Below are 27,454 nucleotides of genomic sequence, written 5' to 3' on the forward strand. Positions count from 1 at the left end.
GAAATACCCTAGACTGCATGTAGTAAGCCTGGTTATTCTCTTGGGGCAGAATTGGCAAGAGACAGTGCTGTGTCTCATAGACCACTCCACTGGGTCTTGGATCTATGAAAAGGTTTTTGACAGGAAAGGAAAGACCTGTGATGGAATGATGGTTTAGATGCCATTGAGGAACACTATACAAAAAGATAACATGATTACTGCCAACAAATGGACTGAAGAGTAAGTTCTGGCTGCCTGTGTTGTCACCCCACCTTGTTCAATGTTTCCTCCCAATGACAAGCTTGCGTGTGCTCTAAAGCAGACGTCTCTAAACATTTGGTTATTAATTCGTGACAAAAAATATGACATGTGGTGCTAGATTACCATAGACCCAGATAATCACGCAGCTCAGCAAAGCGAACAATGAATTGGAAGTGGACACATGTACCTTTAAAGGGAAGCAGCCATCTCTTGTGCGCTGCAGGCATGCGGGCTGCAGGCAGGCATGCCTCTTCCCTCACTCCTCAGGCATTTTTGAACACCTACTGGAAGGAAGAGCCACATCGGCCGCAGGGAAGACAGGGATGAATGAAACATGAACCCCGGGGCTTGTCCATGGAATGCTGTATATTGATTTTGGTTCATCTGTAGCTATCACTCACGGAACATATTGCAGCACCATAAATATCAACGGGCTGGGGACAGCCCGTGAGCACCATGCTTTAGCCCAGGTGGAGCTAATTATAGATGGCTACTTTGATTTGGACAGCAATGTCATCCATCCCTCTCCCTCTGCTCAAACGTCAGCCCGGGATTCGACTTGCTCTCACCTCCCACGTGTTATTACTGATTAAACCCAGCTGCTTCCTTCTCTGCAGCACACTTTAAAAAATGCTTCCCCTTTTAGGCACCACCACGCCACCTCGCCTCTTATCCAGACCCCTTCAGCCACTGTCTATCAAACAGCAGCTGATAAAATATTATCTCCGAGGACTTTAATTCCAAGGTTATCCAGCTTCGTGGACGGGCGCGTAGGGAAGAGCTCTGCTCTTGCCAGTGTGTGCCTTTCAGCCACTGAACGTGTCGCCTTTTCTCTCCTTTAAGTTCTGAAGAAAACTATCACTTTCCAGTGCGGTACAAATATTTAGCTTGTGCTCACTGAAGCAAAATGTTCAAGTATTTGATTCTTTCTCCGATTATTGTACTCCCAGGTAAATGAAATGTCAGGGTGAGGGATAACTTCTCCACTTCTGAGACTGCCTTTATTCAATCCACAGAGGGAAGAGGGATGGGGGTAGGGAATACCAGAAAGGAACAGCCAGCATAAAAATCATGTGCATGACAGCCCAGACTTTTTTTTAAAGCACACTCCAAAATTTCCCCCCAGAGAGCTTGACCTGTTTAACAACAACAACATCAACATCATCAACAACAACAACAATATCTAGAAATTATCCAGGAACTCCAAACACTCATCGGGTCTCAAAAAAGGGTAAAATCCTACTCATAGGTGCTACATAAGGAACTCCATTCTGTGTAGCACTAAGTGAAGTAAGCTATTTAATATTTTTAAATGTTTATTACATACTAGGCTACACAACATATTTTCTTGGACTTTAAAAAAGGAAAGCAAAATATTAAAGGATTAGAACTCATGAAGCTATATGTGATATGAGAAAATATATACATATATGTGTCTATAATACATGTATGTGTGTATATCAATATACATATGTATATATTGAAAAGAAAATGGATGTTCTTCTCCCATACTTCCCCATGATGCTTCTTACATGATCATCTTCTCCTTCTTACTGGCCTCATTTCTCCTCAATCAGCAGACCTTCCCTGAGATTGGTAGATGTCTGTCCTCCCAGATAGACTAACAACCCATTCTACTCCAAGTGGACCACTTGCCACCAGAGACAAGGCTAAGGTCCCTGGGATTGGCAGGATCTCTGGTCATCTCCATGCGAGTATTCTTAGATGTGCATAGAGCTGCACATCAGAACCCGTAGCTGTCCCGCAGCCTCATGCTCCTGGAGTGTGGGTGGGATGGGAGACACAGCACCTGCAACATGTGTGCCAGGCTCATTTTTAAGAAAGCCAGTTTTGTAGTGGAACACAGCCTGCCTTGAGCGAGGTTCTGGGATTAGTCATAGCCCCAGGACAGCTGTGCAGAAGAGCAAAGCTGAGACACAGGGCACTTCATCCAGAGGACAGCTCTGAGCCCAGGGCCCCCGGGAGGCTGCAAGTTCTTCCTGGGTCATTTTAACCTGGTCTCCTTCACAGCTCATTACTTAGGGCTTGCGGCTTTAAAACCAGGTGAATTAGAAATGGGCAATGCGCCCCACCTGGAAATCCTTTTCATGAAAAAACAGACAAAGAAATAGATCCCTATGCCTATAGCTACTTCCTAGACAAATAAAAAGAAACATTGAAAACACCAAAGGTCTCTAACTAAAAAGTAATGCATGGCTCACCTAAATCCAGACATAGTTTGGACTGGGAATATTATATATATCAACTGATCTGTAGATCCAACTCACACAGAGAAAAAGGGACTGCTTTGCTCAAACCTGAATTTCTGAGCATCTAGGACCCATTATAAAATCCTTAGGGCTCAGCTGTTCACAGAGGAAAGGGCTGTTGACCAGAAGCAAGGGGGCTCCTGTGTGCAGGGGCTCCCCTTTCCAAGCACGTGGGCTCCCTGGAACTCTGGTGTGAAGAGGAACTCCAAGATCTTCAAAGCAGGCCTGCTTTGAAGCTGACTTTGTTCAAAACACTTGGTGTAGCCCAACGATCCATGAAGGAGAGCCATATCTGGGAACAGGACCAAGTCGTCCCCCCCCCCCATCAAACAAACTGGAGATACAATCTGGTCTGTTGACACTAAAGGAATATTCCACTTTTCTCACTGTGAGCAAAATTAGACGATTTCTGAGGCAAAATTAGACTCTCAGGCAGCATGATCTAGTCAGAATAGACTCAGATTCCTACCAGCTGCTGCTCGCATTATTGCCATCCCTGGGCCAATAAGAGAGCATTCTGCTGAATTTGAGATGCTCCTTGTCCGTCTCTGGACTCCTATTCTGGCCACTCTGAGGATAGATAGCTGGCTTTTAAAATGCTTTACATCAAAGTGAATCTCACATCAGTATGCATTCCGTGTGTTCATAACTGTGTTACCCTGAGTAGCTTTTTAATATTTTATTGTAATTAGTATACGTAGCTATGTGCCCCGTTCAAACCTAAACTTTTATTAACCCCAGCTGTTCTGTGATTTCGTAATGAAGCCAATGCATTGGGGAAAGCCATAAACCAATCAATCAATCAACATTTATTGAGCATCTATTGATGGCCATGGCAGGCCTATGTGGGGTCAGGAATTTCAGCAAGCTTAAATTTTATTCTATTTATGTTTTTAGTGGATGTATTAGTGAGCTACAAGGAAAGAAAATCACTGCTATAAAACCAGATAGTGCTTGTCCTGGGTGGTGGGCACACTGTAGTCACACTGAGTATTTGGGGAACAATGGGAGATCTGAATGTTTGCTTCAAACTTTTTACTACAATATCTCCGAGATATACCCACTAGAACAGCATATGGACCTAAAGATCCACTTATTTCCCTCTAGGACAATATTTCTATTAAAAGTAATTCTGAAGTGCAAATAATGAATTTCCCCAAGGCTCTTTCTTTATTTCTTCTATTTTACTACTTAATGGATGAAGAAGGAGAAAATGAATTTCCTGAGTCTTACTATACCCTACCCACCTCTTGTATTGGTCTCTATATTGATCCCTAAAGCATCATTTTGAAATGTGACCATGACCAAACATCTCTCACCTTCCCCTGGGATGATGTGAACCTTGTTTAAGGGTAAAGATCTTGGGCTATCAGTCAGTTGTCAGACTAGTATCCATAAATGGGTTCTAAAGATCACGGGAACCTTGGGGAAATTTAAACTTGTTGTTTCTTCTCAGATGAAATGAGAATGTAACTTTTACTGCATCCTCACACACAGTATTAAAGATCCCTTCCTTATAGTCCTGTGTGTGTCTAAGCCAAGGATGGCCAGGAGAGAGCTGCAACTTGCAGAGGAAAGATCAGGAGACGTGGCCTCACATTCAGTGCCTCACAGATGACTAGACAGTTGACAAGTTTACAAAAATTAGTGCATGTGTACAACTTTAAATCTCATTATAGCCCAATGTGTGGCACATGTCTACAATCCCAGCAAACTGAGAGTCTGAAGCAAAAGACTCAGGGATTTAACTAAGGCTGGCATAAGACATTCAAGTCCTCTGTGTATTACAAGATTAGTACTCCTTGAACTTCTACCAAGTGATTCTCAAAGGGCTAACAGTGTAAATCAATGGTACATTGCTTGCTTTGCTGACTCAGTTTCCAGCTCCGAGGAACCAGTAATCCTTCTTCTAGCAGGGTTCCCCATGTCCCTCTATCTGAAATCTTATGTCTCTATTAGGACTCAGATCATACAGTTGACTTTGGGGACTCTTCCTAGAAAACCATCTAATACAGGCAGAGATGAAATGGTGTTCATCTCTTTGCCACATATTAGAATAAATATTTTTTTTTCTAAAACAAAAGCACAAGGTGGCCCACCTGTGTTTATATGTCTGGTTTCAACTTTCACTTTAAAAACTCAGGGCAAATATAGACCTGAGACTCATTTACACGTTTCCTGTAAATATTTAGCATTAAGAGAGCTAACCCGTGGATTCTCACCAGTATAAGTGGAGACTTCATTATAAGATACAAAAGAGCCTCTAGCTCTTCCTGTAAGCGGCCAGAGGTCACCTGCCAAGATGGTTCGCTACTCTCTTGACCCAGAAAACCCCACAAAATCATGCAAATCAAGAGGGTCAAACCTTCGTGTTCACTTTAAGAACACCGGGGAAACCGCCCAGGCCATCAAGGGTTTGCATATCCGCAAAGCCACCAAGTATCTGAAGAATGTCACTTTAAAGAAGCAGTGTGTGCCATTCCGGCGGTATAATGGTGGAGTCGGTAGGTGCACCCAGGCCAAACAGTGGGGCTGGACACAGGGCCGGTGGCCAAAAAAGAGTGCTGAATTTTTGCTGCACATGCTTAAAAATGCCGAGAGTAACGCTGAGCTTAAGGGTTTAGACGTAGATTCTCTAGTCATTGAACACATCCAGGTGAACAAGGCACCTAAGATGCACCGACGAACCTACAGAGCTCATGGCCGGATTAACCCATACATGAGCTCCCCCTGCCACATTGAGATGATCCTCAATGAGAAGGAACAGATCGTTCCAAAGCCAGAAGAGGAGGTTGCACAGAAGAAAAAGATATCCCAGAAGAAACTGAAGAAACAAAAACTCATGGCCCGGGAATAAATTCAGCATAAAATAAATACAGATAAAGTTAAAAAACAAACAAACAAAACAAAACAAAACAAAAAACAAAACAAAACAACAACAACAAAAAAACAAAAAAGCCTCTAAAGGCCTTGATGCTGAGTGGTAGCATATTGAACACACACACACAGTTTAAAATGGATTGGTGGGCAGTATCACTACTTCAGGGAAAAGCTGCACAAGTCATTATAATGTGTGTGTGTGTGTGTGTGTATATATATATATATATATATATATATATATATATATATATAAAATCACATATAAATACACATACACACATATATATATATGTATATATATATATATATATATATATATGCAGAACATTGGATATATCATCCTCTTCTCTCATTTTAAATTCTACAATACAATACAATTCATAATATTGAGAATCAACATAAAGCCACAAAAGCGACTGGATTGTTGCAAACACAAACAATCAAGAAGAAATCATGTTGGCCTAGGAAAAAGAACAGTGAATGGGCCTCCGATAACATCCTCGACATATCAAAACCACCACTTAGATGTCCGATTCTTTATTTTCAATAGTCAGAAAGAAAATAGAGGGCTTCAGAGACAGCCTAAGACAATTATGAGAACCCTAGGTAAGGGTTATCAGGCAGTCAGAGGTATTGCCTGGGATATCTGATCAGAAAGATTAGCGGGGCCCTTTTCTAAGACACCATGGGAGCCAGACTCTTGTGCAGGTTCCATGGGCAGTCTCTCATCCCTTCCTTTATCCTAATGGGGCTCTAATCTAATGGACACAAACAAGGACTTAAATACGCTCCTGAAGACTGGGAATTTCCCTTTTTGACCTCACCCCTGTGCTCTTTTGAGCATACCGCAGTCGTTGAAAGGATTTGATATAAAAGCAATCTGCAGGCCACTCCAAGAGAAATCCCGTCTGTATCAGTGGCAGAAACCCGATTCCCCCCATTTCTAAAACGCAGCCCAAACAGCTTATCTGGGTTTCTGTGTGTATGATCGTTGCATTTCCAAGATTAGAAGCTCGCTGTAGCAAAAGGCAATTAACTGAGTGATGAGTCCGTGCTAATGTGGTGTGCGGGTGGGCAGCGGAGATAGCTTACGCCGCACCAGAGCCGCTGCCACTCATTTATCATTTCCTCCATTTAATTTTTAAAATAGAGCGATTTCTCAGTGCAGGGCCAGACACTTGAGACAATCTTTTGTAACGATTTCGTGTAAGCAGAAGTTCATTAGAACCAAAACTATTTCCCAAATTAAAGTAACTATTTACTATCCTACAGGCCTTTAAATGCACATTGGTGAAGTCAGGACTGTTTTCACAAGGGGTCTATTTTTACAAAGCCTGTGGCTATTGATTATTGCAGTAATATGTTTTGTGGGGTTTGTTATTGTTGTTGCTGCTGGTGGTGGTGGTTTGGTTTGGGTTTTTTTGTTTGCTTTTTGGTCTGTTTTTTGTTTTTGGTTTTGTTTTGTTTTGTTTTTAGCAAGAGGGGGAATTTCAAAGAACTTAATATTCGGGTTGTTTCTTATAAACAGAGTCAGACAGTGTCAACATCCAAACAAAGCTACATGACCATTTTATTCATAAGATAGAGATGTGCCTCGGACGCAGGAATGGTACGTACATGCCTCTCAACAAGAGACCGGAGATTAGATAGTAACATATTTTTGGTTTGTTTTTTTTAACTTCAGAAAAAAAAAATTATGATCTAGGCCTCTATCTAATAGATCATTACAGACAGACCGTGGAGTGTGAAAAAACACTTTCCCCATGGGTCCAGAGGCCAAACTTTTAGGAACTCTTTCTTCTTCCACGATTATTGTCCCTCTTAATACTCCATTAGCATTAAAATCACATCTCCTTTCTTTGCATAGATGTGTAGGTGTGTGGCATGGTAGTGGTGGTGGTAGTGGTTGTGGTGTGTGTGTGTGTGTGTGTGTGTGTGTGTGTGTATGTGTGCGAGGAGTGCATGTACATGTGTGCAGGTGTGTATATGTGTGTCCCTGGAGGCCACAGAAAAGCATAAGGTATTCTGCTCTACTAGATTCTGCCTTATCCATTTTTTGAACGATTAATTTGATTGTTTCTCATTTGTCATTGAGCTAGACTGGTAGCCAGGCCCCGGTCATAGATCTCCCACTCTGCATCCCATCCAGTGCTGGGGCTACAGGCTTGTGACCAATGTCAGCTTTCTACTGTATGGGATTTAAACCGACTTAAACAGTCTCTCCAGTCCCTAAAGCATAAATTGGTTAAACTCTCCTCATGAGACCAATACAACCCTGTTTTTGTTTGTTTATTTGTTTTGATTTTTTGTGACAGGGTTTATCTGTGTAGCCCTGGCTGTCCTGAACTTGTTCTGTAGTCCAGGCTGGCTTTGAACTCAGAGATGCACCTGCCTCTGCAGGTGTGCTACTATAACCTGGCTCGAATATAACACCGTAACTGAATCAGACCAAAAAAACCAAAAACCAACCAAACAAACAAACAAAAAACCCCCACTACATCTGGAAGAACACAGATATAAATTTCTTTTTCAATAAAACAAATTTGAGGGTGTAGCATCAAGGACCTATGAGTCTCAAGTACCAAGAGGCAGGAAGATCACAAGTTCAAGAAAAGAGCAGAGGACAAGAAAAGACTGCACAAAAGAAAGTGACATCAACATAAAGCGCACAGACACACACCACACACCACACACCACACACACACATACTACACACACCACACACACACACACACACCACACACACACCACACACACACACCACACACAGACACACACACACACACACCACACACAGACACATAGACACCACACAGACACACACAGACACACACAGACACACACACACACCACACACACACACCACACAGACACCACACACACACCACATACACACACATCACACACACACCACACCCCCACACCTAGCCAATTGACTTCAACAACCTAGAGCATATCAAAAAGCATATCCACCATGATGCAGTAGAATTCATCGCAGCACTAGACCACTAGCAACATCATTAGAATGCTGGGCGAAAGCCACATGGTCATCTCCAAGGATTCAGAAAGATTCAGCATCTGTCTCCTCAGTTAGACCTCTCAGCATATTAGGCATTGACGGAACATACTTCTAAACACTGAAGGCAGCATAAAAGAAAACGGAAGCTAAAAGCAGCTATACTGACACAACACTGAATGGAGACAGATTGAGTGTTTCTACCACAATCAGGATCAAGGCAAAGCTACCTAGTATTACCGCTATGAAGTCATCATGGAGTTGTATATATGGAGTCATGCCATCTACAAATATGAGCGACCTAACTTCTTCCTTTCCATTATGGATGCCCCACGTTTCTTTATCTGACCCAGCTGTTCTTGCCAGGACTTCTAGCATTATATTATACAACTTCAGAAACTTGGCTCAACGGGCAAAGTCCTCACCGAATCAGCACCCATCGGGCAGCTCATAACCCTCCGGTACAGCAGTTCCAAGGGATCCGACTCCCTCTTCTGGCCTCCGAGGGAACTGCATGCACATGTCTCACAACCACACATGCAGTCAAGCATTCATGCACATCGAAACAATAATAAATAAATCTTCTCCAAGTGCACTGAAAGAATAAACAGACAATGCCACAAAGAACAGGGCATGGATAGGAACAAGGACAATGTTCAGTCCCCCTAGCTCTCAGACGAATGCAAACTGAAATCATGATGAGATATTATCCCACCCTGAGAGACTAGCTGTCACCAAGATGTCAACAAGCAAATGCTGGCAAAGAAGTGAGAGGGGACATTCTTCTGTTTTAGGTGGGAATGTAAGTCTCCACAGTTAGTGTGGAAATAGCATGGAGACCCATGAAAAGTCTGTAGGGACAGCTACCATATGATCCCGCTAGTCAATACCTGGGCGTAGCTCCAAAGGAGATGTAAGCTTTATACCAGAAGGCGACTGGCACTCCTGTACTTAATACTATACACAGTAGATAAAATATGAAGCCAAGGCAAATGCTATCGGGGGTAAATACATAAACAAAATGGGGTATGCATATAAAATTGGATGTACTTATAAAACAGATTTTAAAAGTAACAAGGAGAGGGTTAATATGAATAAGGGGGAAGACAAGATAGGGTGGGGGAGGGATTAATCAGAAGGTGTTGTATATGTGTTTGAAATTGGATAAGAACACATTTGATTTAAAAAGAGAGGGGGTGGGGGTCTTATCACTTGCAGCATCAAGGATGGGCTCGGAAGCCCTTGTGTTAAGAGAGATAACACAGACCCAGAGGACAAATATCCATTCCTAGTACTCATTTGTAGAAATGCATTTGTCAACCCTGTAGAAGGCAGTGGCCATGGAATAGCTGTCACTAAAGGCTGGGAAAGAAAGAGATGAAATATTCAACAGGGATGCCAAGACACACTGGTGAGAAGAGGTGGTTTGGCTTTCTGTAGTATAGTCACATTAGCATCCCTGTGGAGACATTGAGGCGAGAAACAGAAGAATCTCTAACACCCTGACATATTGCAAAGTGACTGTAAGTACCAAACTCCTAACATGTAAGAATAATGTTTGAAGAGATGGAAAGGGTGTGTTATACCGGTTTATCAACACTCAGCTTCATATACCTATTTCAAATTACCCTGTACAGATATGTCATAACAAGAAATAATGGAAGCAATCAGGAAAATTATTCACAGTAGCCAGCACTGTGTCTGAAAGACACCCTTTCCTCTGACTTATAACCGGTGAGCTGTCTGTCATCCTACCCAAACTCAGCACCGCCCATACCGCTAAGCTTATCATGGTTGCTCAGCTAAGGAAACCCTTCCTCCTCTCCTCTCTTACTTCCTAGTCTCAAATGCTTTGCTCTGTCTGGAATTCTTTCCATCGATGAATCTGTTCTTTTTTTTTTTTAATGTTTGTACACTAAACTTTTGGTTACCATTACTTCCATGGTAAATTTTATGTGCCAATTTGGCTAAGTCATGGGATCCAGTTTTTGACTGAACACCAACATAGATGTTTAGATGCAATGAACACGCAAACAAGTCGGCTGCAAATATAAAGCACGGTCCTTTCTGTGGTGTGGGCGGGTCACACTGAATCTGTTGAATAACGGAGACCAAGTTATCTTGAGGAATCCTGCCCCAAACCATCTTCAGACAACAGCTGGATATTTACCCAAAATTTCCAAATGTCCAGGAATGCTTTTCTAGTCCTGTTGGCATGATGCGTTTTGTTTTGTTTTGTTTTGTTTTGTTTTGTTTTGTTTTGTTTTGTTTTGTTTTGTTTTTCGAGACAGGGTTTCTCTGTGTAGCCCTGGCTGTCCTGGAACTCACTTTGTAGACCAGGCTGGCCTTGAACTCAGAAATCCGCCTGCCTCTGCCTCCCGAATGCTGGGATTAACACTTTTTTTTAATCACAATTTTTTTTATTATGTATTTTCCTCAATTACATTTCCAATGCTATCCCAAAAGTCCCCCATAGCGCCCCCCACTTCCCTACCCACCCATTCCCATTCTTTTGGCCCTGGCATTCCCCTGTATTGGGGCATATAAAGTTTGCAAGTCCAATGGGCCTCTCTTTCCAGTGATGGCCGACTAGGCCATCTTTCGATACATATGCAGCTAGAGACAAGAGCTCCGGGGTACTGGTTAGTTCATCATGTTGTTCCCCCTATAGGGTTGCAGATCCCTTTAACTCCTTGGGTACTTTCTCTAGCTTCTCCATTGGGAGCCCTGTGATCCATCCAATAGCTGACTGTGAGCATCCACTTCTGTGTTTGCTAGGACCCGGCATAGTCTCACAAGAGACAGCTATATCTGGGTCCTTTCAGCAAAATCTTGCTAGTGTATGCAATGGTGTCAGCCTTTGGAAGCTGATTGTGGGATGGATCCCTGGATATGGCAGTCTCCAGATGGTCCATCCTTTCATCACAGCTCCAAATTTTGTCTCTGTAACTCCTTCCCTGGGTGTTTTGTTCCCAATTCTAAGAAGGTGCACAATGTCCACACTTTGGTCCTCATTCTTCTTGAGTTTCATGTGTTTATCAAATTGTATCTTATATCTTGGGTATCCTAAGTTTTGGGCTAATATCCACTTATCAGTGAATACATATTGTGTGAGTTCCTTTGTGATTGTGTTACCTCACTCAAGATGATGCCCTCCAGGTCCATCCATTTGGCTAGGAATTTCATAAATTCATTCTTTTTAATAGCTGAGTAGTACTCCATTGTGTAAATGTACCATATTTTCTGTATCCATTCCTCTGTTGAGGGGCATCTGGGTTCTTTCCAGCTTCTGGCTATTATAAATAAGGCTGCTATGAACATAGTGGAGCATGTGTCCTTCTTACCGGTTGGGACATCTTCTGGATATATGCCCAGGAGAGGTATTGCTGGATCCTCTGGTAGTACTATGTCCAATTTTCTGAGGAACTGCCAGACTGATTTCCAGAGTGGTTGTACAAGCTTGCAATCCCACCAACAATGGAGGAGTGTTCCTCTTTCTCCACATCCTCGCCAGCATCTGCTGTCACCTGAATTTTTGATCTTAGCCATTCTGACTGGTGTGAGGTGGAATCTCAGGGTTGTTTTGATTTGCATTTCCCTGATGATTAAGGATGTTGAACATTTTTTCAGGTGCTTCTCTGCCATTCGGTATTCTTCAGGTGAGAATTCTTTGTTCAGTTCTGAGCCCCATTTTTTAATGGGGTTATTTGACTTTCTGGAGTCCACCTTCTTGAGTTCTTTATATATATTGGATATTAGTCCCTTATCTGATTTAGGATAGGTAAAGATCCTTTCCCAATCTGTTGGTGTTTTTTTTTTTTTGTCTTATTGATGGTGTCTTTTGCCTTGCAGAAGCTTTGCAGTTTCATGAGGTCCCACTTGTCAATTCTCGATCTTACAGCACAAGCCATTGCTGTTCTATTCAAGAATTTTTCCCCTGTGCCTATATCTTCAAGGATTAACACTTTTTAATTCCTGTTCCCGCTTAATTCCTTCCTCCAAAGACTTTTACTGCTGTCACCTTTACATCGAGGTTTTCCCAATTAGGATGCCCTCCCTTCCCCCACTGCTGAGGCAAGGGACACACCTCAGCCTCCTTTGATGGATTCTGGAGAGATTGCCTAATTCACCCGAGGTTTCCCTTTCTGCCCTTTACTTCTAGAACCTGCACATTGCTGGATTTTCTCTTTGTTTCACGCCCACCCCATTTCAAAATCCTATGATACAATATCCTCTCCCTTCCTAACCTCATGATATAGGGTCTTTCCTGGGGCTCAGTTTCTGTTCTTCACTTTTGCTCTTTCTCATGTCTCTAACCATCAGCTTGGTGGCATTCACACCAATGGTTATCCAATGCCAAACGGTCAGCACTGAAAACGCGCACATCAGTAAAACTGTGCAGACTGAGCAGGTTGTATTTAGCAGCAACGGTATCTATGCACATACCTATATGTGTGTAACAACAGCAAAAATGGGGCCATGAACATAAAAGAGTAGGAGGATGAGTGTATTGGAAGGAGGAGGGGAAGAGGGAAATAATGTAATTATATTATAAGCTCCCAAAATAGAACAAGTAACTTAAAAATTAGAATCGATACGGTGGAAATTCACAAATGTGTATGCACAGCTCAGATGTCTCCAACTCCCAGATCTATATGCCCAAGTGCCTACAGCAGCATCTTCAGAGCTGGGGAGATGGCTCAGTAGGTAAAGTGCTTGCTGCCACACAAACCTAATGAACTGAGTTAAGAGCCTCAGAACACACATAAAGCCCGGACACAGTAACACAGAAAAATCCCAGCATGCCCATATGGGAAGACGGGAAGGCTGAGACTGAAGAATTGCCGGAAGCCTGTGGCCCAGCTAGTCTGCTGTACACAGCAGTGAACAGCAAGAGGCATCATGTCTCATACATAGAGGAAGATGGAGAATGACACCCATAGTTTTTCTGTGACCTCCACACACAGGATGTGGCAGGCACACACCTGTACACACACACACACACACACACACACACGAACACACTCACATACAACCACATACATATCATAAACACAAAATTAATTTCAAATCCCATCCTCATTTGGACATAACAAACATCTCAAACACATCTCAAGGAACACCCAACCTGATACCCCACCTTCACGCAAACTCTATTTGCATCACTTCCCATCTGTCTCATCTGATGGAAGTTTCTTTCTTCTGGTTGCAAACACCCTTAGAATCATCCTGCCATTTCCATCATCTCTACTACCAATACCTTGATAAGATGGTCTTTATTATCTCCTGACAGATTGCCTTTAATCCATGTATATTAGTCTCAAGGTGTTCATTGAGAGAATCTGTCATCTATCTATCTATCTATCTATCTATCTATCTATCTATCTATCTATCTATCTATCTACCTATCCATTTAACTATCTTTCTATCCATCCATTCACCCACCTACCTACCTATCTACAGTGCTAGAGTACATGTTAACCTTGGGCATGTTAAGGAACCAGAACTCTACCACTAAGCTGTATTTCAGCTCTCATAGAGAACCTTTTTAAAAAATTGAGAACTCCATACATAGTACAGTACATTTAAATCATATCTAACCCCTTCCAACTCCTCCCATGGCTCCTAACATTTTCTTCCCTCTCAAATTCGTGTCTTCTTCTTCTATAATTACCCCCCCTCTCTCACACACACACACACACGCACACACACACACACACACACACACACACACACACACACACACCTCTAATGAACCCAATTCATGTTGCCTGTATGCACACGGGTGGGAGTAGAGCTAACTACTTGAACATGGGAAAGCAATGAGGAGGCTGTTCCCTGAAGAAAATCTGACTCTCTCTTTCTCCTCCTACCCACTCAGCATCGTGCACTGCCTGTAACTCCCCAGAAGCTCACCAACTCAGATGGAATGTTGGCAGCCCTTTCTCACAGAGCATCTTTTAATAGCCATATAAAACCCACAAGGCATTGTGTGCCCCAGACTATCGTTGCACTCCACTTTTTCTACTGCCGTTCCTCACAGTCTACCCCAGTTGTCCATTCAGATATCAGATATGCTTCTGTTTAGAGGTCATAGCTGCTTTCCGTGGCTGTCAGAACAAATCAGTATAACTGTTATGGCTTATATCAATATGCAGGTAACCTTACTACCATCTAGGTCAGCGCTTGCCTGGTGACTCTGGGGGAGGAGCTGTACCATTATCTTTCCTAGTGTGTAAATGTTGCCACATTCCATGGTATGTGCCTTTTCCCTTCACCCACAGGGCCTGCAACTCAGCATCACAGCTCTCTGAGCCTTCCTTCTGCATCTGTTCCTTCCCCTTAGACATCGAAAGATGCCCGTGTTATACCCTTAATCCATCTGTGCATCTTAGAACCTAACATAGTCATGGATACAGGATGTGGACATTAGGGGAGTGTGTTCTTCCATCTACTACAGGACCTTTGCTGTAACTGTCCTCTTCCTTCCTGCAATGCTTCTCCACTTGTCTCTGCATACATGGGGATTGGCAGTGAGGCACAGAACTTGCTAGCCCAGGTACCTGTGCTGTCATGTGCTGAGTTTCACCAGAGATCTTGATGTCTATGAGGACCCATCCCTGCCCCCATGCTCTGTGAATTTGGCATTGAATATTTTACAAAAGAAGAAAAAGGGAAACAGGTCAAGAGATAGATCATGTATGGGCCTGATAGCATAGACCTTTAATGACAGTTTCCAGGGAGGCTGAGGCAGGGGTATCCCAGTTCAAGGCAAGCCTGTGTTACAGTGAAAGTTTGAGGCCAGTGTATGCAACTTAGTAAGACACAAAATAATGTAAAACAGGGATTGAGACTTCAGCTCAGTGAGAGCTAGCTTTGCAAAGATGTGGGTTCATGTTGCAGTGAACAAGGTTGTGTGTATGAGAGAGAGACAGACAGAGACAGAAACAGAGACAGAAAGTCAGACAGAGAGACAGACAGAGGGACACAGAGAGAGATGTGGGGAAGAAAGAAATGAGTGTCACACTTCAGTATGGCTAAAGACACTAAAATGTCTCCCTTGCACTTTGAACAAGGGTGGTGGCATTTTTGGCCTGTGTGAGTATGGGTGGTTGGCACTGACTGCAATTTCCTTAACTACCCCTGCTTCTTCTCCTTATTTTCTCAAAATCACTGTGATGATTTAGGCTTCCACATTTTCCAGACTTGCCTCTATTGCTAAGGAATATCAGCTGCCATCCATGTTCCTTTGCAGACAAGAGGTTTGCCTTCGTGGTCCTCAGAATACATCTCTGCCATTTTGCTGTTGCTGCTGTGGCATAGATATTCATGAGTGTGCCTTCAGGTCTCCTCAGCACCTAACCAGGGCCTTAGCACACAGTGGATATGCAATAGATGCTATGAAATATTTAACGTATGAGTCAGTCCATTAAGAAAGGGTGAAGGTTAGACTGGGGGCTCATCTTGGCAGGAAGCAACTTAAGTTTTCCTTTCCTTAGTTCAATATGGTGAAATAAGTAGACTTCAGCAAGGTTTCAGTCTGCGGTTCCCTGTGTGGTGGCTTTGTCATCACCAAGCAATTGTCCCCTTGCCTCCCTCACTAGCTTCCTGTCAACAGGCTTCACTCAGGAATAAGCAGGGAGCCCACAGAAACTGGGTGCTGCCTCTCCTCTACAAAGCCAGCTCTTGTCTAGTCAGCCAAGCACTTTTGTTCTGCATTCAGAAGACAAAGGAACAAGCAGGAGCTTGTTGGAGGAAGAATAAGAGCTGCCAGAAGTAACAGAGGAGGGGTTCATTCACTTGTCACTTGCAGCCCGTCCCCTGTCTGAAGCATCTTTAGCCTCCTAATTGTCTCCTTCCCCTTTCCTCGCATCTGTCTCTCACAGGCTGAACACTCCCAGACAGATTTACAAATTGGCTCAGAAATCATGAGGCTGTAAGAATTCCGACTCTATAAAACATGTGCTTCCCCTGCCGGTGTTTATTAATCAAATGCTATTTCCACTACTCCATTTCTTTCTGTGTCCACCTCATTAGGTAGGCTTCAGGTCCCCCCAACCCCCCCTCCCCCAGGCAAGACTGAGAAGAAGGCAGAGTTGGTGTTTTGTCCGATGCTCTCTCCATCTCTGGTTCTGTCTTTTATATTCATCTTCAGTTTCATTTGGGGTTTCTCTTGAGTCCTTAGTAGATTTATAGTCTCATTTACACCTGGTTATGATTAACACAATGCAGTAGTGCTCTATCTGGAGGTACCCATATTTTAAAAGACATTGCTGAGGGCGGGCAATGTGCCACCCAGAGAAATCAAAATGCCAGTTCTGTGATTGTAAATACCAGAGATGGAAGGTGTGCTATTTCAGAGCAGGGAACTTCTGGCTTCCCCAAATCATTCTTAGAAGGATTCACTGAAGATATTGACATTGTTGTCTCTGAAGACACCTATCCTCTTGTCACAGAATTAAGAGGGTTTTCTTTCCATGGGAAATAAACACCAACCCCACATGCCCACACGGTAAACCCAGCAAGCTGAGCCAGTAAGTGAACAGAGGAATGTGTAGCCTATTGAAAGACATCTTTCTGGTTTCCCTGGTCTGGCTACTGGGAACTTTTACTTGCTTTTTGACAGCTTCTCAGAGGAAGAATCCAGGCTTTGAAAGTTAGGACTCAGGGGACCCATACCCTGTCTTGTTTCCCACAAATACTCAGATAAATTCATCCTTGCCTTCTTAGTTAAAAACTGCTGTCTGGTTCCCCATGACCATCAAGATGAAATCTAAATGCCTGAGGTGGAAAGCAAGACTTTCCTATTGACCCCTTCTTCCAGCATCACCTGTTCATCCCTGCTAAGCTCTTACATTGTTCTCTACAAGAGAGAGATGAAACCCACTTAAAGACTGAGGAATCCATTGAAGATATTTTGTGGGGACTCTACACGTTTATTGTGCTGCTTTGTCTTAGAACACCCTCAGTTCAGTAAATCCTCTTGTCCTTTTGTAAAGTTCTAGAATATTTCATCCTTTTATCTTATGGACTCTACATCCAGTTGTCTATTACAGCACCAAGCTTATCCCAATGCAGGTCTTGCCTCTCTGTACATCCACAGGACTGTGCGTACCTTGAATGTTTTATATCCATGCTGCCTGGACCTTGCCTAGAGCCTCATGTATAACAGATACTAAAACCTTAACTGATGGGTCACTGAATGAAGAAGTTAAAGGTACTTCAGGAAACTATGTGGTGCTTTTCATTCTGGACAAGCAACGGGACTTCCTTCTTAAAACAAACACTGAAAACAGAGACCCATGCACTAACTTCTTAGTCAAATTTGGCCCACCATTTCTTAGTGGAAATAAAGTTTTATTGTAACACAGTCATGCCTACTTATGCTGGCATGATCAGAGGTTCCACTTGCATTCCAACAGCAGAGTTGAGACAACGACCTTATGAGCCACTAGGCTTAATATCTTCACTTCTCTGCAGAACTTGATGCTGTGTTAAAGTCCAGGTTCTGAACCCATGGGTCATGAGCTTTCTGGGGGTCCACTGACCCTTTCACAGGGGTTGCCTAAGACTATCAGAAAACCTTGATGATTACAATACAATTCATAACAATTCAAATTCTAGTTATGAAGAAGCAATGAAAACAACTTTATAGGTAGGAGTCACCACAACATGAGGAACTGTATTAAAGGGTCTCAGCGAGGGTTGCAGGCCACTGCTTTAAAGCCAAAGTTTGGCAAGGTCTGTCTTTAGGGAGGAGAGAGAAAGAAAGAGCTAGAGAGCTGTCTGTGAGCCACAAGGTGAGGAGAGGGACTTGGCAGGAGAGATCAATGATAAAGTATGGTGGTGACTTGCCATTTTCTCTGCTCTAAAGGGAGAGCTGATTTTCACATGCCCTCTCAGATTGGAAGCATGGGACTCCAGAGGAGAGTGAGGACACATTCACGGCAGGAGCCCGGCACCCAAGGGTATTGTTGTCAACTGTTTACTAAGGCAGAGAGAAGGGCAAAGCCGAAGTTAGTAAAAGCAGCAATGTCTAATAACGGCAGCAGAGAGCTTTGCAGGTGCCCTATTAAAAAGAGTGCTTTGTCCCAGTAAATACCAGGATCACAGTCTGTTCTCAGAGCCCCCTTCCTGCACTTTATTCTTAATGAGTCTCCTAATGAGTGTGCAGTATTTATTTCCTTGAGAGAGTCATCACTCCCCATTTCAGCCCATTATTTACATCTACAGCATAGTGTGAAAAGGTCCAAAAGACACCCAGTGACTATTTTCTGTTCCTCTCCAATGGCCTCTTGCCACTCCTGTAGAACAGAGGGGTGTGTGGAGTGGGCTTGCAAAACAGCATGTTTCTCTGCTTCCAACAAGGCAGAAAACATAGCAGCTGAGCATCATTGCCAAGCCCAGTGCTGGGCTCTAGGTTTATCTGTCTGAGAAATACTTTTTGAACAATAATCGCCCTCATGATGTATTGTGTAAACCTCGGGAAAACACCAGCTCCTCGAAACACAGGGAACAAAATCAAGACTCCTCTTAGAACTTAGGCTGCTTTTTTATGTCATAAACTCATTGTGTTCTTTCTTTGCTTGTCTTTATCTTGTGTTATTCAAGCCAGGGATTATTACCCATGCCTGTAATAGCACTGGAGAGGCAGAGGCAGGAGGATCACTATGATCACCATGTCAGCTTGCACTGCAGAGTAACAACTGCCAGAAGAAAGAAAGGAAGAGAGAGAGAGAGAGAGAGAGAGAGAGAGAGAGAGAGAGAGAGAGAGAGAAGGAAGAAGAAGAAGAAGAAGAAGAAGAAGAAGAAGAAGAAGAAGAAGAAGAAGAGGAAGAAGAGGAAGAAGAGGAGGAGGAAGAGGAAGAGGAAGAAGAAGGAGGAGGAGGAGGAAGAGAGGGATGGATGGATGGGAGAGAGAGAGAGGAAGGAAGGAAGGAAGGAAGGAAGGAAGGAAGGAAGGAAGGAAGGAAGGAAGGGAAGTGATAGAAAATACTACCATAGAAATAAGGGAGTGACTAACACCTTGAAAAGTCACATAAGTTTTTCCAACTCTTCCAGAGAAATGCAGATGCTTGTAAGAGCCAGAAAACTACAGCAGGGATGCCATATCATGAAATCTCACAATATGGCTCCCTAAACACATAACGGCAACACGAGGTGACAGGCAACATGCCATTGTGGATGGGGAATTTCATAAGATTCCACCCCTAGATGAAGAACTACAGCCAACCATTAACTGCTAAGGAAGGCTCAGGCTTCCCCAGGGACCAGCCCAGTGAGGGACAATCTAATGCCAAGTAAACATCCCTAAGCACTTTATATACAAACAACACTAAATAGACTCATTGGGTATATACATATATATCCATATTATATACATATATACATATATACATATATACATATATACATATATACATATATACATATATACATATATACATATATACATATATACATATATACATATATACATATATACATATATACATATATACATATATACATATATACATATATACATATATACATATATACATATATACATATATACATATATACATATATACATATATACATATATACATATATACATATATACATATATACATATATACATATATACATATATACATATATACATATATACATATATACATATATACATATATACATATATACATATATACATATATACATATATACATATATACATATATACATATATACATATATACATATATACATATATACATATATACATATATACATATATACATATATACATATATACACATACTGTTGCATACATATATAAATAACATTAGTAATTGTATCAGGAGGTCAGGTATTAGGTAGGGAGTGGAAGGATGCAGGGGAGGTGGGGAGGGCAGATAGAGGAGGTAGGAACAATGCACATACAATGAACTCATGTATGAGATCTCAAAAAGTTTGATAAAAATATATTGTACAAAAAATTTAAAGAAAAATTACTTCCACAACAATGAAACCATAATCTTACATACCCTAAAAAAGAAAGAGAAGAAAGAACAAACAAACAAACAAACAAACAAAAACAAAAAGAACAAAAAAAACCCTTAGAATTCCTATAATATTACACAGATACTAAATATCCTCTGGTCACAGATCTCTAACTGCGTCATGATCATTGAGTAGAACAATGCTTACTTTCTCTTAACACGTGGCTTTTTTCCCTAATGTGGTTTTGATCAAGTACAATTTGTTTGTTAAAGATAACACACTTTTGATAAAGAATTTCAAGATACTGAATTTTAATGTTTTATTGTTTTGTAGCCTTAATTTCTGTGTTAAGAACTAGAATCATATCATTTTTTGAAGTTTTTTTTTTAACCTTTTTTCACTTATGTGAAGGTGTCTCTATGAGAGAGCACATATCTGTGTGAGTATATGACACATGTGTGCAGGTCCCCACAGAGGCCAGAAAAGGGTCAAACATTAGCCTAGCATGTGTGAACCCCTCAGCCCCAATGCCTATCACCACATAAATAAAAACTCTTACAGGTTTTCTTGTCTAGCCATAGTGATGCAGGCCTATAACCCTACTCACCAGACAGAGGTAAGAGAATTGCAAGTTCAAAGCCAGTTTAGATTACAAAGTAAATTCATGGTTTGCCCCAACTTGGGAGCTTGAGCTAAAGTAAAGGATATATATATATATATATATATATATATATATATATATATATATCCTAGTGCCTAGAGAATGTACAACTCTTGGGTCCAATCCCCATCACCCACACACACACACACACACACACACACACACACACACACACACACACACTGCACATGAAAAACAAAGAGAGGAAAGAAAGGATAAACAAGAAAATTAAAGTTCTGTCTCATGCTGGGAATACATGGGAATATATCTTCACAGCTGAGCATACACTTAGCATTTGGGAAGCCCTGGATTCTGTCCTCAATATCAAGAATATTAAACATATATTTTACTAGTTACAGAAAGGTGTTATTCAAATGAAAATATCACTGACTGACTAAGAAGGGCAGGAAGCTGGATATGAATCCAGTGAAGCAGGAGAAGTAGGCACGCTTATTTCCATCCCAAACTTTACCTTTGAGTTTCTCAAAAGCTTGTTAGTGTGCCTTTAGAACGGCATTGTGAATTCACACATCAAAGGGGGTGGGTGTGAGGCCTACTGATTTGTAGACTTTTAATTACAGCTCACCTTCCTTCTTTTCTTCCCCTTCCCACCTCCTTTTTTGCTGTGTCTCTCCTTCTCCCTGGATGAGGTGAGTTAAATCCAGAGCATTCCATCTCTTAGTATCACTCAGAGAGCGAGGGTAGGGAATCACTGTTGTAAACGCGGTGGGAGGATACTGATTTGAAGAAGACAGATGTCTATAATTGTATTAATCTTTCCCTGTTGGGAACCAACAGTCATCTGAGAGCTATGGATTAGGTTGTACCCATTTTGTCAGCTGACCAAAAGCCACGGACCAGTCATTTGTTGATCCGTGTGAGGCCTGCTGCCAGGCTCAGCACACACCTTGTCTAATAAACAAACCTTAGCACTCATCGGCAACAAACTCCAGGATCACACTCGTCTTCATTACTTCCTTGGCATTGTTCTTTTGGATGTCACTGGACCACAGATCAACAGGGCTGAATAGGCTTCCAGAGCAGGGATGTTTATGCTTTCACTAAAGCTCTGGTTCTGGAATAAACCTATCTTCTCTGTGCAGCCTACCCCTTTAAGGGCACAAGGGTATGTGTTTTAAAATAAATTCCACGTCTAATAATCCTCCTGATACAAACTAGGAGTCTAGAAATGATGTAGTCTAGGGATCTTGATGAGGTCTATCTTCTCTGCCAGTTAAAGAATTAAAAGGCAGGGGGAAAAAATCTGTAGTACAACAGGGAGCAGCAAACAAATACTGCAAACAGAGTCAGCCGTTGAAGAAAGATGTTTATTTATTGGAGAGTGAGGAAAGATACACACATGCAGCAGACATAGAGCCGGGACTCAGACAAAACGCCAATCTCTTCTTGAGGGCTGGGCTTTTAAAGCCTCTGAGATTTCCTCCCCTACTTTAGGGTTGGTCAGTTTGAAGACAGATAGGATGGTTGATTGGTCAGAAACTGTGATGTGACATATCCTAATCTAGTCATGAACTCCCTGAGCTGGTCCATCAGTGGGGACCTGCTGGTAGAAGAAAAAAAAAGAAACCCTACAATTCCTTTTGATAATCAGGGTGTTGAGGAAGAAGATGGCCACCATGCAGATTTGTCACCTTTATGACCTAGCTGTGGCCCCTCTTCCTATTGAAACATCGACCAGAATGTCTGTCTAAATCTTAGTCTCTCACTACAAGGCTTTATAAATATAACTGAACTAAGTATAGTCATTGTAATTACTATGCTACCAATAACCCAACCAGCAACTGAGCAATGTCTTGCCTTCTTGCCCGACTCCTTCAGGTCAGATTCATCTTCCTGTCTCTTTTGTATCTATGTGTCTATATCACTGAAGGGAACCTTACGCTCACTTTCCTCTTTCAGAGGTTTCCTAAGGACACATCCTCTTGCTGTTGGTCATTCCTTTCAGGACTCCTTCGCTGTAGGCTGGCACAAAAGCAAATCCAACATCAGTGTGAACCTGCTCTTGCTGCTTCATTATTCCAAGGTAGAAATCCACATGCCTATGGACATCTTTTTGACCAAAAAGGAAAACCCAAAATACACAAGGGAAAAAAAATACAGCAGCTTCAACAGATGGTGCTGTTCACACTTGGTGGCTACAGGTAAAAGACTGCAAATAGATCCATATTTATCACTCTGCATAAAACTCAATTTCATATGTACCAAAGACCTCAGCATAAACCAACACACTAAACTTGATAGAAGAGAAAGTGAAGAATAGTCTTGAGTTCACTGACACACACACACACAAAATCGTTCTAAACCCAACACCATTAAGCATAGACACTAAGAGGAGTTTATAAACAGGATCTCAGGAAACTGAAAAGCTTCTGTATGACAAATGGAAGGCTACAGAATAGGAAGATTTTTTTTTTTACCAACTACCCATCTAATATAACACTTATATTTAAAATATATAAAGAACTCAAAAAAATTGGACATTAAGGAAACACTCCAATTGAATACATACCTAAATAGAAAAGATTAAAGACAAATATCTAAGAAACACTTTTTAAATTTTTCAGAATATTTCATCATCCAGAAAATGTAAATCAAAACTACTTCAAGATTCATCTTGCTCCAGTCAGTGTGGTCAAGGATCACGAGATCAATAAAAACAGATGGCAGCTTACGCTGGCGAGGATGCAGAGTAAGAGGAACACCCATTCATTGCTGGTGGGAGTGAAAACTTGAGCAGCCGTTATGGAAATCAGTGGGATGGTTCGTCAGGAACCTTGGGATAGAGCTCCTTCAAGATCCAGCTATACCACTCCTGAGTATACATCCAAAGGACTCTGTATCCTACCCCAGAGATACTTGCTCAACCATGTCTACTGCCACTCTATTCGTAATAGCCAGAAATTGGAAATTGCCTAGATGTTCATCAATGGAAGAATGGATAAGGAAAATGTGGTACATCTACACAATTGAATATTACTCAGCTGTTTAAAAAAAATGAAATTTGAAGGCGAATGGATGGAATTAGGAAAAATATCATCCTGGGTAAGGTAAACCAGACCTACAAAAACAAATTTTAGTATGTATTTGCTTATATGTAGATGTTAGCAGCTAAGACTTCAATAAGCAGATTACAATCCATATAACCACAGAGATTAAGTATAGAGTAAGGGATGAGTAGGGTGGGATAGATCTCTGTAGAAAGGGGAAACAGAATAGACAGCTATAGATGGACAAGGTGGGGGCAGCTGAAATGGGAGGACTGAACTGGGAGACGGAGGGAAGTCAGGGATAAAGGAAGAAATATAGGGAGGGACCCCTATTTCTTCATATAGGGTCATATGAAACCCTAACAGTAGAAGCTTCTGTACATATACACATATATTTTTAAAATCCAAATTCAGTTACCAAATAATGGAGAAGACAAAGCCATGGCTAGATATCACTCTTCACCAAATGATACCTCCAGTCCTGGAAATTGGTTATATCTAATCTAGTTGTTAGCCAAAGGGGCCCAATGGAAATGCCCCCAAACCCTAAGCTATGGTTAAGGCTATCATTTGCTCTCCACACACTGATGGTAAGGCTGTATTGCTGAAGATGATACCTATACCATTCCCTGAACACGGACAAGTGATGCTGGTGCCCATTTAGAGCCTTCATCCCTACTACTGACTAGTGTTCATGACCTTGGATGATTCTCTGCTTGCCACCAGGGGAGAAATGTAAACACACTCAGCTGCAGACCCTTCGATCTACAGTGGTGACTGACCTGCATGCAAGATATGCTGGTGACATTGTGGCACAGAGTGTTGGGAGTAACTAACCAGGATCTGATTGGATTTAAAGCCTGTTCCATGAGATGAACCTATCCCCGACATTGGTTGGATGGCCAAGAACCCAAGACTAGATAGGCCATGAACCTATGAAAAAAACCAAATACTACAGTTCTGCTAAAGGAATATGACAATAAGATGACTTCTAATAAATGCAATGCCCACCCATCAGTGTCTTGCTCAGGCATCATCAGAAAAGTTCTCTCCTGCAACAAGTAGGAAACAAACCCAGAGACCCACAAATGGACAGTGTGTAGAGAGTGAGAGACCTTTCAACACTCTGCCCTAAATGAGATGCCTCCATCAAATCCCTCCCCTCAGTGCCGAGGGAACCCTGAGGAAAAGGAGTCAGAAAGAGTTGTAAGAAACAGAGGGTAGGGAGGACACCAAGGAAACAAGACCTTCTAAAGACAGCAGGACCGATACACATATGAACTCACAGAGATTGTGGCAGCGTGCACAGGGCCTGCATGAGTCTAAGACAGCTGGGGTCCCAGCTCTGAAAGTAGAAGTGGAAACAAGCTTTAGTCCTAACCCAGAAGATATCTCTAATTGATAACTGTCTGCTAAAGAGAGATTAATTTTCTCCAGTGAAGTCTCACTTTGTATATGAACCACTCTTAAGGGCAAGTTTGATGCCTAGCAGTAGACATCTAACACAAAATGAGCTCAGTGGCATGTTTGGAGGTTCTATGTCCCATAATGATCTGTCAGAGTTTTTTTCCCCAATATTTATTCATTCATTCATTCATTCATTCATTCATTCATTTTATTTTTAACCTTACAGGTCTTCTGCATAATATATACATATACATGTACACATAGATATACACATTATGGTTTCTGATTTTATTGTCTTTATGGAATGTCTCTGTGTGCAAACATGTATGCCTCTGCATCTATATGTGTTTCTTGAAAAACATTTATACATTTTTCATTGCATCTTTATCTTCTATTGGTTTTGTCCTATTCCAGTTTGGTTTTATTTTTATTATTTTTATTTTCTATCTTTAGATGTCTGTTAGTTTTCTAATGAGAGAGTCTTACAGGCTGCATAGGAAAAGCCAATCCTGTGAACAACTATTAGCATCTCATTTATATCAAGTGCTAGCTATTTGCTGGGGGAATATGCTAAAGGATTAACATTCATCAACATCTCCCTCTGGGAATGAAGGGATGGCTCAGGAGTTAAGGGTCCTTCATGCTCTTATGGAGGACCCGAGTCCATTCCCAGCACTCAAATGGCAGCTTATAGCCCTCTGTATCTAATTCAGACTCCAGGAGATCCAGTGCTTCCTCCGACCTTTGCGGGCTCATGCATATATGTGGTGTGTGTGCGCGCACGCAGATTAAATACTTAAATTTAAACAAACAAACAAAAACAACAACAAAAAACCAACCTCTTTCAACCCACAAATATTAGCTGATCTTGGGGAAATCTTGTGAAAGAGGGAGAAGAAGAGTGGTAGGAGCCAGGGGGGACCAGGACAGTACAAGAAAACCCACAGAATCAGCTAACCTGTGCTTGGAAGGGCTGATGGAGACTGAGCTGTGCTCTTCATGTATATTATGGTTATACAGCTTGGTCTCCTTATGGGATTCTAACCGTGGGAGTGGGGGCCGTCTCCAAATCTTTTGGGATCCTTTTCCTCCCATTGGGTTACCTTGTCCAGCCGTACTACAAGGGGAGGTGCCCAGTCTTGTGGCAGCTTACTATGAAATGTGTGGTTGATCCCTGGCAGACTTACCCTTCTCTGAAGGGAAATGGAGGAGGAGTGGATGGAGGGGGTAGAGAGGAGGAAGGGGAAACTGCAGTCGGGATGTAATATATGAGAGAAAAATAAATTAAAAAAAAATAACCTCTTTCAATTATCATGATAAGCCTTAGTGTGGCGGAGTCACATCATAGTTTGCAGATAAGAATCTAACATGAAGGGCTTAATGTTTAGCAATAAGAAGTCAGCTATGTACTACTTGGAACTGAACGTGACACAGCCATAAAGCAATGCTGTAATCGACTGAGTAAATTTTATGACACATACAGTCAATGCCAATGGTGTACTGCTAGGGTATTTTCTATGGCTTAGCTGTGTGGAGGACAGAGGAATCAGAAAGACAATCTCTAAACATTTAATATTCTTTAGATAATGTCTTCCCTTTGTATGGTTTATGTATTTTTTTATGTCCTTTGATTTTGTCACTCATTTTTATTTATTTATTTACTTTATATCCCACTCACTGTCCCCTCCCATAATCCTCCCTCCATCCCCCATTCCATTCTCTTCTGAGCAGGTGGGGGCTTCCTAGGTATCCCCCCACCATGGCACTTCTTCACTTCTCTGTGAGGCTAGGCACTTCCTTGCCCACTGAAAATTATTTTAAATTAAGTTATACTATTCGAGTAATTAGAAAAACACAATATAGCTTTTAAAGAACAGTCTAGCTAATTTCCTTCTTACATTTAATTAAAGTACTACTTGCTAAATTTGCTTAGTTATTTTGCAAATACCTATGGCAAGCTCTCCATGGTCTGTCTGTCTGTCTGTCT

General features: G+C 41.8%; 1 pseudogene; it reads left to right on the forward strand.

Moving 5' to 3' along the window:
• The first annotated feature begins 4,783 nt into the window (after positions 1 to 4,783).
• On the forward strand, positions 4,784 to 5,397 carry LOC110308316 (large ribosomal subunit protein uL22 pseudogene; annotated as a pseudogene).
• The last annotated feature ends 22,057 nt before the right edge of the window (positions 5,398 to 27,454 follow it).

Source organism: Mus caroli, unplaced genomic scaffold, assembly GCF_978045245.1.
Source record: "Mus caroli unplaced genomic scaffold, Mus_caroli_1 scaffold_15, whole genome shotgun sequence".
Lineage (NCBI taxonomy): Eukaryota > Metazoa > Chordata > Mammalia > Rodentia > Muridae > Mus > Mus caroli.